We start from the raw sequence: 13,281 nt of genomic DNA on the forward strand, positions 1-13,281 counted from the left end.
CTTGTATGCAAATACTAAAAGCTTCTTAAAACCACTTCTATTTACAAGAAAATGAGTAGAGACCAGAAGAACAAATAGACACCAGCAGTTTAAGGAGAGTATCATATGGGCTTAGGGAGCTCTAACAGGGAGTAAGATATAGAAACATGTATGATTAGAGCTCTCTAAATGTTCTTGTTTCTATTTTACTTATTGTATGTAATACTTGGCAATAGTCTCTGATGCTTGAACCCTGGTGACTAACTATAGCCGTTAAGATATTGGTACATTTATTTGGCCTTCCCACCTCTTCCTCGGAGTTTACCATGCTTAAAAACAAAACACAAAACACAAAAACAAACAAACAAAAAAAAAAAAACACAAAAAAAACAACCAAACACACACAAACACAAAACCACGGCTCCTTGGTTTTTACAGTTTACTTCGCAATATCATACAACATAAAACTTGTATTCACTGGTGGTTTAAACATTACCCAAGGTACAACATGAGTTCCAGCACACTGCAGCTCTGGGTCTACTCTAAGAGCGGGGGAAATAACAACACTGAAATTGTGTAATAGCATCAAGACTGACACATTACATCTAGTCTTAACATCGTGTTCATGCATTTCTTTTAAGACAATATAGGAGGCCATAGGCCAAGTACTTTGAAGCTTAATGACATCTTGAATTGGATTCAGTATTTGAAATCAGGTGAACAAGTGAAACTAAAGCTGCATCCTTGGCTGCAAAAGAAATGTAGACCATATAAAAACTTCAAGAGCAGGGAGCTACCAGATGTCACTGACCTCATCAAGGCCTGTTCATTCTGGAGTTCTGTCCTCCAGAATAATTACAGGGGTTCCCAGTTTGGTATCCACTTGCAAGCGTACTAAATTTGTTCTCTATTATTCAGTCCTTAAAGTCATTGTTGAAAAATCTTAAGTATTTTAGAAGCCAAAATTGTTGTCTAGGTAATATTACCCGAGATGATGACAGTTACCTGCACATTCCTGCTCACTCTTCCAATCCACTGCATGCTACTCTTGCAGCCATGTCCTTTAAAACAGACTGTTTCTCCTCAGCACCCTAGGCCCTTAATTGGGACACAGAAAGAATTGTAATAAAATAATATAGAGAAATTTCTAATGGCCCTTACTACCATTCTGTTATCCTGCAGATGTTTATACACAAAACATTTATTCTTATTTTTTGGAAAACAAATTTCATTACTCAGTTTCACATCATTCCTACCACATAAAACAAATCACAAGATCAAATACAAAAACCCTCTTCAATTGCATTTAACATGAATCAACTATCGCAAACAAATGTGAAAGAGTTAACAACTGACTGGATTATGCATTATATCAGTTAGTTCTTCTAAAGAAGACAGAAGAAAGAATTAGTTACTTTATTTCTCTTGTCATCAACTTTTGTCACTTTTCCCTCCATATTGGCTACTGGAACAATACCCTCTTACTCTCAAGATTATATGAAGAACATTTTCTCATTATCCTTTTTTCTCCCATATTAGTTTGATATTGTTTTATGGCTCAAACACTCCAGCACTCTCCCTACAGATCTGTGCCATTCTATCTTACTCATCTTTAACACTGTCACCTAAATTCATACAATTTCTTCTCAAATTTCAAATCATTAGCAATGTATTGATTTAGCCAAAGCTGTCTGTTTCTATGTGTCAGTGCAAAAGAAGGTAAAATTACTAATTTACACTTGTTCCCTGAATAGAAGATAACGTCACTGAATTCCTTAGACTCATGCTTTCTATAGCATCTTACCTACAAATCTGAACAGTTGTTTATTTTGCTGATCTTCTTCCTTCACTACCTTGAAATACTGAACTTTGTCAGTTCAGGTTAATCTTTCACAAGCTGCCTCCTTCTTCCATCTTTTTAACCAGCTCCTTCCTCTCTTAGTCAACATTAAATCAAGACAAGAGTCCATATTTATTATCAAGAGCTTTCACATACATCAGTAAATCCTTGCATAAGAATGCACATCCCACATGCCTTTCTCAAAAGATACTTGTACAAACAAAATCCTTCGTTTATGCCAAATCTCATGTTTGATCATTCATTTATTTAGTGTTTTTTCAAAACAGAAATAAGCTTCGTCACCCCACCCATTTTTGGTGGGTCTATCACACTATTGCTCTTATCTCTCCCTAGACCTCCCCTCATTACCTTCACCTAAAAATAAACATACACATCCTTAATACACTACAAAACATTGTCATTCCTTCCCTGACTGCCCTTGCTATGCCCTCTCCGATCAAAAATTCTGTGGGATATGCTGTCGATGCCATTTTGGCCATAGAAGCAATAGTTATTCCTTGATCTGGAATCTAAGTACAGCAAAATACAATGACAAATCCTGTTAATTGCCAGGTCTTAGCCTGTAAACACAAAGGTAGTCTCTTAACCAGTTGTAAGTCAAAGGAGGAGGGAAGAAGCAAGGCTAGGTTTTGCTCATATTTGAGTATCTATCAAGATCCCTGAATACTATCACCCTTCTGTCTATACACTATCCACTGGCAATGCGAGAATCAAAGCTTTCTACTGAAGGTGATCAAGCACAACTTACCTTGTCTGATTCATTTTCACCTTTAGTTTTGGCCTCACTCAGCAAGCCAGTCACATAGCTGGGAAATGGCAAGTTCATATTTGATGTGAAGTTGTATGGCTGGATGACATTATAACCACTACCTTTTAATTGCCCCTTTAAGGGTTGTTATTAGCAAGCTGTAAGTTGTTATTATTAGCAAACTGATAAAACACTAATGGCCAATTTCTCTCACACAACAGCTTGTCCATTTCTCCAGTTATCACAACACTGATAACTTTTCCTATTTGAGTTATTCAAAAATGGATTATTAAGACCAAGGAAAATCATCTCTTTGCTCATTACTTGTTAGATTTTGGGGAAATAACAGCACCTGGCAAACACACATTTTAAGTCTGTCCAAGGTTAGAAATAAAGGTTTTTGCAAACTTCTCAATTTCTTTTTTTTGAAAACAGAAAATTACATGTGAAGTCCACTGGCCACTGCACACACTTTAACAGCTGTTAAACTCAGGCCAAGTCTGTTAAGCTAGGCTTCCTGCTTCTGTATGCAAAATGATTTAAACTTTCCAACCCCAAGAAGTAGATTGTTGCTAAATTACTTCTTCAAAAGGAAAAAAAAAAAAATCTTTGTTTCTTAAGAAAGTTTTTGTCTCTTACGTTTCTTGCTCAGTGCTATTTAATTCTACTAAAATTTTTTGCTAGCTGGTCACAATTACCTTCATTCTTGAAATCACACTAAAAATACTTCTACCTGTAATGAAAAGAGGGCTGTGTCTTCATGAACCCAACCTGACTCATTCTATTGCTCTTGCCCAACACCATTTCTAAAAATTAGGGGTTTTTTCTACTTACAGCCCTGGGGTGTGGGAGAATTCAGACCTCAGCAACCTTGTCTTGCTATATTTGAAGGAGTCTTAACAGCAAGGAGTATTTAACAAATAAAAAAAAAATGTTCATTAGCAAGTGTATTTAATGTGTATCTCCACTCTATTGCAGAGTGAGTCAGGCATACAATCATGGGTGTTTAGTACAATTTTAGATGCCCTAAAATATTCAAGACGTGCAGGACTGGCAAGTAAGAGTTTGGCCATGTGGAAAGCTGCACACTTTTGGAGCATCAACTTCAGACCATAAAGGATCACCTACAGCATTTAAGACAGTACACACTGCCTCTGCATATAGGCACCATCTTTGTTCCTTTAAGTTTTTCTAAAATCACTAGTCAGTCAGGGCTCAGGCAAAGGAATAGTATCATTATGTGTTTAAGTTAAAACACTGCTCTTTAAAAATAAATGCTAGTAGGCAGGGGTCAACAAGAAGACAGGACCTCAAATACTAGATTCATGAGGGTGTTATTGCCATAATGGTCAGTCTAATTAATTTCTGGGTCTTTAAATCAAGTATTTCTTGACACAATTTCTTTAATACTGCAGTATCCCCACCTACGTGACAGCAAGGCATGAATGTAACAGAGTCAACACTTAAACAGATGAGAGTTATAGCAGAAGCAGCTGCTAAAATCTAAATCACCCATGCAAAAAGCATATGATTTATTTCTTCCATACGTCCTTCCCATAGAGACAGCCTGCCTTTTTAGTATCTTATCTATTCATTTCAAACAAAGAAACAAAAAGATCTTCGCAAGTATCCTTGCCCTTGGAAAGTATTTTGATAAAGAGAAGTCCTTCTAAAAAAAAAAAAAAAAAAGAAAAAAAAAAAAGAATACAGCCATGAAAACAGTTCTAGACAGAAGACTGCTTCCATTAGGTATATAAATATTTCAGTCCCAGCAGCACCATCTAATGGAGAGCTCACCAATTTTTCCCCTTCTTTAACATGACAAATATTTTATTTTGGAGGTGTTAACAACTGATACTTTAACACATGGCCCATTTAATACTCTATAAAAACTGATTAGCTACAAGAGAAGCCAAATCATTTCTCCACAGACAACAGACAATCCTTTTCTCCCCACAGACATCAGATTCACATACAAATTAAGTACAACATGACATTTGTTTAACCAGATGAGATTTTACTCAGAAATACTTTATAAAACACAAAAATACCAGTAAATTTAAGCAGCAATACCAACTTGAAAATACAGCTACCTTAAGAACGTTTAAACTTTCCTGCTGAAAGTAAAACAAACAGATGTCAGTACCTTTAAAGTGTAAGGCGTATGGACAAACCTGGACATTAACCATAGCAACAGAAGTCACTACCTACACCTACTTAAGATGAAGGTGAGCATTCAGGTTGCACTTTGGCTACAAAACATACTGTGGGAGATGGGTAGCAAATTATCACAAGCATCAACAGAGCATGTAGCATGACGACTGTTGTCAGCTTCCACCATTTATCTCATTAACATTTCCTCATGCAAACAAACATGAAAGAATTTACGTATGAAATAGATCTGTAAGTAGTATTTTTTTCCCCACTGCATTTTGTACTCCTTGTTTTTTCTATAAATCACAATGTTGCAAATAAGGGTTCAACTACTTTGAACTTCTCCAATTAACTCAGCATATGGATGCTCTTGTTCTGCAATAACTGCCTTTTTATGTATAGCTCAAAGGACTCTCAAAGTCTGTCTGCCCAATCCCATCTCAGAACAGTCAACTAACACATTGAGACTTCATATTAAAAAAAAAAAAAAAAAACAAACAACCAACAAAACAAACAAAAAACCCCACACACACCTTAGTACATAATTCTACAAAAATATAGCATCATACTTTGGCTATATGTACTAACAGCTTTATTTACACAAACAGGACAATTCCAAGCTTCTTCCTCATTTCTTTTGAGATAATCTCCATAGCAAAAGTATACAGACCTCAGTGGGTGAATATTTATCTGCTTGTCCTAAATCTTTCTTAAAAAAAAAGCAAAAAACCCCACACCAAAACCAAACAAACAAAAAAAACCACCCCACACAAGCAAAGCAAACAAACATGCAAAAAACTCACACACAAACAACCAGAGTAAATCCCCAAAACTCCCCTCAAATACTTACTGGCCAAAATACTGAAAGTTGCATATCTATATAATCTTTCTCAAAACGAAAGTGAAGTTTTCAGGAATTTGTAAGAAGGAAAGAGGAATAAGGGAAATTTATGGTCCCAGGTGTTGAAAAATAGCTGATGAAGTACAATGCACAAATAACAATAAACTTGTTTTATCTTCCTAGAGATTGCCAAGAGCATTCTGCACACACTCAAAAAAAAGTGTCAAAATACCTTGCTATAGCACAGATACAAACCCCCCTGCCAAACAGTCTGGGCAACACAACAACAGTACCTACTAGCTGAACTACACCATAGGATCCATTGGTATTTCCATTACATATTGACACCACGGGTGAGTAGTAAGACATATTTGCTAATCTGAAATACAGCATGCTCAGGTTCTGTAGATAGAAACATGATTCAACTCCTGACGGAAAACAGACAGAGAAGATACTGCTGACTTCAAGTAATACTACATATTAATAACTTCAAATGAAGCTAGCTCAAATCCTTCTTTTTTTCACCCCCAAATGCTGAGTTTTAGAAGGTAATTATACTACTGCATTAAAGGGTTCCAAAACTGCTTGAGATGCACATATGCAAATCAGTGGCCTTCATTTATTTAGGTATCCAACTTCCTTCTACTCCAACTGTCAGCCAAATGGTAGAATTTTGAGAACGTGTCATTTTACAACCACAAGCACTTTACCTTTGGCACCTATTGAATGTAGAACTGGTACCCTAATCAGGTTCAACCACAACAGTCATAACAATAAAAACATTCCCAGGCAAAAGCAAAACGCTGCTCTCAAGGACGTTGTGCCAAACAGAAAACAGTGAAAAGGATGGAATGAAAAAGCAAGCATAGATTTTGAGACGTGTACTTCAGACAATAGTAGGGTACATTGTAGACCATCTTCAGTGACCTGGAAGAGAAGAGCCTGTTAATTCACCTGGAGTGGGAGGTGGGGTTGGGAGGGAATCAAAGAAGCAGGTAGCTACAGAGAGGTCAAAGAAAAGTGGATTTGAAGATAAAAATTATTAGCTAGAAGTGTGAAAGTAAGTACAAGCCTAAAAACAAGCATTTCAAGAGAAAAACTATGTAAATGGAAGGGGAAAATGCAGTCACTTTGCTCTAGTGCAAAGATGAAACCACCTTGGAATAAAAGTCATCCCTTAACTCTAAACAACTCTAAAATTACAAGAGATCTGACTGAAAGCAGCTCAAAATAAGACACTTCTAACAGTCAGAGGAATCAACTTGTGAAATTAAGAGCATTTATACTGTTTGGCCAATTAAGATGGAAGAGAAGCACAGCATGGACAAGAGCGTTCTGTTAGTATCTGAAGAGCACAAAATGCAGGAAGAGGAGTCACTTGAGATGGTTTAAAGGAGATTAAAACAAGAACAAGTTGAATGAAAATTGTAAGGCTATGCTTCCTATGTAAAATCAAGACTTACATCTGCAAGTCATTAAGTTAGAAGCCACAACACTCAAGGAAACCAACTCTCAAAAGGTTGCTCTCTGTGGAAAGACAGAGAGAGGACACAGTCAAACTGGTACAGTACACAAGATCTCCATGATAAAAACCTCTAGTAATTGTTCTGATTACCTCCCTCTCTCAAGTACGTGGATGACCTTACAAAACCAAATCCATTCACATTGCTGAAATTTGCTTTGAGCTGGGATCTGCTGTTAGAAAGTTATTTTAGGCACAGTTATCATGTAAGCTGGTTCCATAGAACAAGAAAAAAATGTTACTTTTCTAGAACATCCAAGCATAAAGTTGGGAACAACTACAAGTAGTGGAACAGCTACCACTGACAAATTCTGTCATGTACACTCAGCTTCATACAGTGCTGCACATTTGCCGTACGCAACAATGGAAGAGTGTGAAGTAAATACTGTTTCCTGTCCCCCGATGCTGACAGTGCAGGATGGTACAGCACTGCAGAGAAGGAACAGGATGCCTCTACACAGCACTTGCAATTTATTTCATTTATCAACAGATGATGCTTGTACTGCCCTGCTCAGTCTCAACAACTCAGCATTTTTATGTCCTCAGGTTGTAGGAAAGCACCACTGTTCCCGTTTTATTACAGACCAGGAAAATGGTCTGTATATGGAGCCAACCACACATAAGCCACAAGCTGCACCGAAGTTACTCTCGGAACTCCCAGTCAGCTACCACCTAACCCCAGCAACACCCAAGTATCAGTACTCTCCTCTTCCCCAGTACGTCTTCTGTGCTTAAGAAAACGTCTGTCTTGACAAGGCTGATCACCTCAGCAAGCCTCCCAACATCAAGTTCAAATGCACCAGAAAGCCATAAACAAAACAGCAGTGGAAGAAGCATCAGACGACTCTATGTCTTTCTGCACCCTGGTAATTGTCCTAACCACTTGACTGAGACATCATGCTTCCTCTTGCTCTCTTTCTCAGGCACACTGAGTTTTGATTATTCCTGGCATAGCAGAAGAGTTGCAAGAGAAGGAAGTGACACTAGTCTTAACTGGCCTGTGGCTTGATGATGAGAATACTCCCCAGGGAAGGAGGAAACTTGGACTGGAATCCCCCTTGTGCCCTGGGACTCAGGCATGATGTCACATCACTCCACACTGCAACATCAAAGCCCCTTGTTGGTCTGGCCCTAACACATCTGCAGGAATGGAAAAAAACCAAAGCAAAACAAAAAAAAAACCCAGCCTCCAAGTCTCCTAGATTTTACACTTCTATCTTCAGTGGACCATCCTCTCTTTCTCGATAGATGTCAAAGCTTGGAGGAATGAAGTGGCAGCCAGGAAGGCACTTCTTATCTTACCGTAGCATCTGCAACGTGCTTTTCAAGATAGACCAAATCAAAATAACTGTTTTTGCTAGACACCTAAGAATGCTGTAAAGGCTCATGGCATTTCAAGCTTGTCTTGAGTGGGCATATCTTACTTTGTTTACAAAAAGATGTTTTTCCATTAATGCAGAAACCACAAAGTCAGACAAAAGTTCAGTGTTACTCCAAATGTTATTTTTTTTTATTCATGTTCTTCCATAGTCATCATTAAAGCATGTAAAAGAGAGGTTTCATGACTTCTTTCACTAATGTTTTTGACCAACACATTTGCTACGTATACTGTATGCGAAACGATATATTCACTTCAGAGCATTTAAACTATACTACAATTATGAGCATTTTTCATCATTGTGAATAATCTACAGAATGTTTCCTCTATACATCAGAGAAATCTATTTCATAAACGATCATTTTATGATACTATATAAAACAAGACTGGAACTATGAAACATTCCAACTTAAAGCATTCCTGCTATGCTCACTGCAGTTCTAATGCCCGCAATTTGTAAAAATTCAATCTTGATGTCAACATACACAACACCCCAATTTTCAGTACAAGGAGGGAGCCAGGGATGAAGGCCGTCACACACATCCAATACTGAACTTCTGCATTCACAAGCACATTGAGACTTTGCTTCCCACGCTGCCCTTGACTAGATCAACTGCAGAATTTGGAATTCTACTAAAAATCACAGCTCACACATACAGAGTAAAGCAGCAGGGAAGAACAACAGCATGGAAATCAAAGGCTTAACATTTTTTGGGAGGTGGAGAGGATTAGTGACCTACAGTTGTTGTATATAATTTTAGAGACGCTCGCCCTGTTAACCTAGTTACAAAGCCAACAGTCAACAGCAATTGAAGTCACAGTGGCAATGGTATTTTGCTGTCAGTGCTTCAGTAGAAAAGATCTCCAGGAAGAAAACAAAAAAAAAACTCAAAGACTATATAAATATACGTATCTCAATATCACAGCTCCAAATAATCTTTTGCCTTATTTCATCCCTAAGTTCTAAGATCTTTCTACTGTATGCTATCCTTACGGATTTTCTAGGGGCTTTTTTGTCTTTATTTCCTTTTCTCTCCCATTAGAAGGAGAGCACCTCTTCCTATTTTGCAGACACCTAATGATCTTTCATTCTAAGTTGCCCCCTCTTTCCTCCCAATTCTCTAGTCCTTTCTCTTTCTACCTTAAAAAAAAGGCATAGAAAGCATGAAATGTGTTTATGATTTGTCTAAACAAACATATACTGACTTTAAACTATCCATTTATGAGGGTATGGGCTTCCAGCAGGCAGAGCTGAGAGACAAGTCATGTCCTCTTTGCCAGTCCTTCACTGCTGTAGTTTCTACGTCACCACTTCATCACCACAGGTTAAAAAGTGTAAGATAAAACCTAGCGTGACTACAGCACTATCTCTTGTGCTACAATCACACCTTTATCCTGTTGCACAAAAATACACAACTCTCCCTCCCTTGGCTTCTTTTCCCCATACCACATCTTGACATCTCCAGTTTCATGCTCTCCCACCACTTTTGGTGTTCCTGAGCCATACGCCAAAAATGCCAGGAGGCTTTAAATACAAGCATCATATTCAGAAAGTACCCACCCACAGGCATTTAAAAAAAAAATAAAAATTAACTCTTGGCAATTCTTTAAAGCAACTGTGCACAAGAGCACCGACACCTGAAACCAATGTGTAATGAGCAGTCTTCAGACATCATAAGATTCTGCACTTTCAATTAAGAAACACTGTTATAATAAAAAAAAAAATCTAATGAAATCCAGTTATTGCATCATCTAAGATATCAGAGATTAAAATATGTTGTTCTTGCAATATATATTCATACAAAGCCAGTTTAGGATATTGGAGTAGATTTAAGTCATTGCTATTTTTAAACTGCCTTTTCATCAGCAGAAGAACTAAAAAATCATTTACTTATCAATGTCCCAGTGGTCTAACAATAAAAGTTTAAAATTAACATTCCTGGCTTTTCATATTTTCAGCACTGCCATATCTACTAATAGAACAGCTGGAATTCAGTATTGAAAAAAAAATGTTCCTCTTCCCTCACTTAAACCTTTCATTATGGACAAGAACAATGTAAAGATCTAAAATACAAAAAAGACCTTGAAATCATTTAGAAGACCAACTGTATTAGCATGAACCCGTACAACTTCATAAAAGATTTTTTGTTACGGGTGCTAACTACTGCCATCTTACACAGTTCTCCAAGGTACCAGCGGTAAATATGCTTACACGATGATCAAATTCTCTGAATCCATACACGAATGGCTTCTCAAGATTGGTATCATCAAACTTAATTGCAGAAGGACTTCAGAAAAGCCTGAAAACTGAGTCATCTAGCACCCTCTTTTGATTAGAATTAATTTGCTTTGCTATTGAATACACTTTACCTTTCTATATTCTAAGTCTAGCTATTATTGGAAGCTTCTCAACAAGTCATATTTCAGTAAAACACCTACCATTTTCATGCTGGAACCAAGCAACTTTTATAACCTCATAGCACCGTCTGCTTACAATGCCCAAACTCACGATACATCAATGTTTCCGTTCTCAAGCTTTATGACAAGGGGTTTCCCAGTTCAGCCATAAAACTCTGATTCAGTCCAAACATTCAAGTATTTCAAAAACCCTTCCCTAATCACAATAAATAATAACATTTACATCTGTGTTAATGGATTTCCATTTATAGACACTTTTAACTAAATGGCTCATTTTAAAGGACAACATATGGTATATGTTATGATCTCTTTAAGTTCTAGCTCTAACAATCAGTGTAGCTTTTAAATCCAGGCTTTTATACAAGTCAGTAGCTATTTCAAATGCAAGTTTTTACTAACTATTTCAAATTAGACTATTTCATTTGTCTAAGCTAAAGACCGCTAGCACACCTTCACGTCACACACCAAACTCCTTTTCGGTCTAGGAATGCAAGTTCAGATTAGTGCACAGTAACATTACATGCGTTCTACGGGACGAACCTGCAAGGAAAACCACACAGTTCTACTGAAGAAATAAAAAACGTGTGAATCGCAATATACAAGGCTCAGTTAGATTTCAACCAGCTAGAAAAGTCACTGACCCAAGGAGACGGCAAATTTCAAATTGTATCACTGGAACTTCCCACATTTCACTACCTCAGAAACAGAAAAAGCTGAAAAATGTCCTAATGCATGGTAAAGATCCTCACAGAGGTGCACATACAGTCTTTCACGTCACACACAAGCTCAGATTGGCAGAACGTGAGATTACGCCTCTTATCGTTAACAGCATTTCTCCTGTTTTTCCACAGGTAACTCAGATCTTAGACACTTGAAGACACAAATAAATCAAGGTGCAAATGCCTTACCTTCCTATTTTACAAGCCACTGCAGTTCTCAGATCATGAGTCAGTCATAGGTTCATCTGCAGAGGAATGACTCAGTATAAACTTTTAAACACTCGTTATTTTTCCTAACCTACAACACGGCAATTAACGTTAACGCGCTATAACGCGGTGCCGCGAACCAGCGCCGAAAAATGAATGGCGTGAAAACAAAACACTTCTCTTTCGGCTCACGCCAGGCAGCAGCCGGGCTTTATAGCGCAGGGCCGCTGTGTAGGCAGGCGAGACTCCGCGCAAACGTAACTCCTTCCGCGCCGACCGGGGCGGGGGGGGGGCAGCTCCGTCCCAGCGGCGGAGGCTGCCTGGCCCCGGCCCCGGCCCCCATGGCGGGGGAGCGGGGGGGAGCGGGCGCGGGGCCGCCGCCGCAGCGGGCAGCCCGGGGAGGCGGCGGCGGGGAGCCCCGGCGCGGCGGCTGCCGGCAGTGCCCCTTTAAAGGCCGTCGGCCCGCCCCCAGCACCGCATATGGAGGGAGCCAGGAGCGGAGCGAGGCTTCTGCATTCAAACGACACATCAAACGCCGCAAGCGCCGCACGGCTCCGCTCCGGCCCGCCGGCCTCGCAGGCGCACACACACACACACACACACACACACCGCGGAGGGAGCGGGGGGGGGGAGCGGGCAGATATAAGTGAAAAAGGAGCACCTGCAAAGCCCGCGAGTGCGTTCCGCGCAGGCAGAGTCCACGCCGCCCGCGCCGCAAGCTGATCTATCCCCGGGCACCAACCGCCGCCAAGGTCCCGGCAACAGGCTGCGGGAACAGCGCGCTCGGCCCCTGCCTGGTGGCAAATGCCTCGTATCAGCGCCGCGCCGCCGCCTTGTCCCCGCCGGCTCCGCGGGAGCAGCCCCCCCCTTCCTCCTCCTCGTTCTCACCCCCCCCCCCCCCAGCTCTCACCGCCCGCCCGGCCCCGTCCCTCTGCCCCGGGAGCGCGGGCAGGCGAGCCCAGCCGGTGCCGGAGCCCTGAGCGGGAGCTGCCGCCGCCACGGCGGCGGCGAAGCGCTCGCTCCCTCCCTCCCTCCCTCCCTCCCTCCCTCCCTCCCTCTCTCTTCCCCTCTTCGCCGCCGCGCCGCTCCTCGGGGCGCGCCGAGCCCGGCGGGCGCCCTACCTGCGAGTGTCTGAGGGGAGCGGGGCGGCGGGCGGCAGCCGGAGCCCGGCGAAGGCGACCGCCAGCCCGACGGAAAGTCCCTGCCGCTCTGCGCCGTCTCCCCCCCCCGCCCCGCACTTCCTCTCCCGCCCGCTCAGGCTGGAAATCCCCGGCAAGCCCGCTGCTCTCCCGGCTCCTCCTCACACAAGCGAGGGGCGGGCCCCGGGCCGCGCCGCTCAGCGCGCAGGCGGCTGCTGGGGGCCGGGCCTGCCCTGCCCGCCTGCCCCGGCTGCACCTGATGCCGCGGCCGCCGCCCCCCTCCCCCGCCACCGCGGGCGCTGCCCGGGGGGGAAG

At 41.2% G+C, this 13,281-nt stretch overlaps 1 protein-coding gene across 7 annotated transcripts in view; it reads right to left on the reverse strand.

Annotated features, from left to right (window-relative positions):
• The window catches only part of TRAF3 (TNF receptor associated factor 3), a 74,073-nt gene extending 61,004 nt beyond the window's left edge, over positions 1-13,069 (reverse strand). For 4 of the 7 annotated variants that reach the window (XM_042799094.1, XM_042799093.1, XM_042799092.1 and 1 more), the window contains exons 1-3: positions 12,949-13,069; positions 12,489-12,621; positions 11,810-11,865 (exon numbers count right to left, since the gene is read on the reverse strand). The gene's annotated coding sequence lies outside the window, so the exon portion shown is untranslated. The remainder of the gene's footprint in view (positions 1-11,809; positions 11,866-12,488; positions 12,622-12,948) is intronic. The other 3 variants (XM_042799090.1, XM_042799088.1, XM_042799091.1) reach the window with 3 other exon arrangements.
• Between the last annotated feature and the right edge of the window lie 212 nt (positions 13,070-13,281).

This window comes from Tyto alba, unplaced genomic scaffold (assembly GCF_018691265.1).
Source record: "Tyto alba isolate M040663 unplaced genomic scaffold, T.alba_DEE_v4.0 Super-Scaffold_29, whole genome shotgun sequence".
Classification (NCBI taxonomy): domain Eukaryota; kingdom Metazoa; phylum Chordata; class Aves; order Strigiformes; family Tytonidae; genus Tyto; species Tyto alba.